The sequence below is a fragment of the Pteropus vampyrus genome, unplaced genomic scaffold, assembly GCF_000151845.1.
Source record: "Pteropus vampyrus isolate Shadow unplaced genomic scaffold, Pvam_2.0 Scaffold292, whole genome shotgun sequence".
Classification (NCBI taxonomy): Eukaryota; Metazoa; Chordata; class Mammalia; order Chiroptera; family Pteropodidae; genus Pteropus; species Pteropus vampyrus.
The window spans coordinates 437,623-438,153 of record NW_011889073.1 but is presented as its reverse complement, the minus strand read 5'-3'; positions in this window follow the sequence as shown (position 1 = coordinate 438,153).

Here is a 531-nt window from a genome sequence, read left to right as displayed (position 1 = left end):
TTAGTCTGGCCTGGAGAAAACTTTATGCCATAGTTAGCTCCTTCTACAAACCCTTCTTCGAAATGTTGCAGGAGACACCCCAAGGGTGTCTTCCGTGAACTCAGGCTTCCCCCCATCGCTTGCGCAGAAAACACAAAACAGACACTCAGACAAGAACAGTCAGACACTCAGACAAGAACAATCAGACACTCAGACAAAGAACAATTACTGGGATGTAGGTGGACCCAGAGAAGTCTGCCACCTACAACCTAGACAAGACCAGAGACAATAAACAGAACCCGACAACAGGGCACAGGAGGCGGCGTCCCACGGCCTGGCCATGGTCCGGGAGATATGACTGCGTCCAGTCTCTCCACGGACCCCCACTGACCGGTCAACAGAAACAGGAAGGTACCTTTTATCCAGACACTGAGGCCTTGGAGATTCCAGATTTCTGTCAGGACCAGGAACAAAGAGCGTGTCCTAAAGGTTGCGTCCTTGACGATTATACTAACCCGTCACAGCATTCAAGGGCCCTGGAACGTCTCAGGT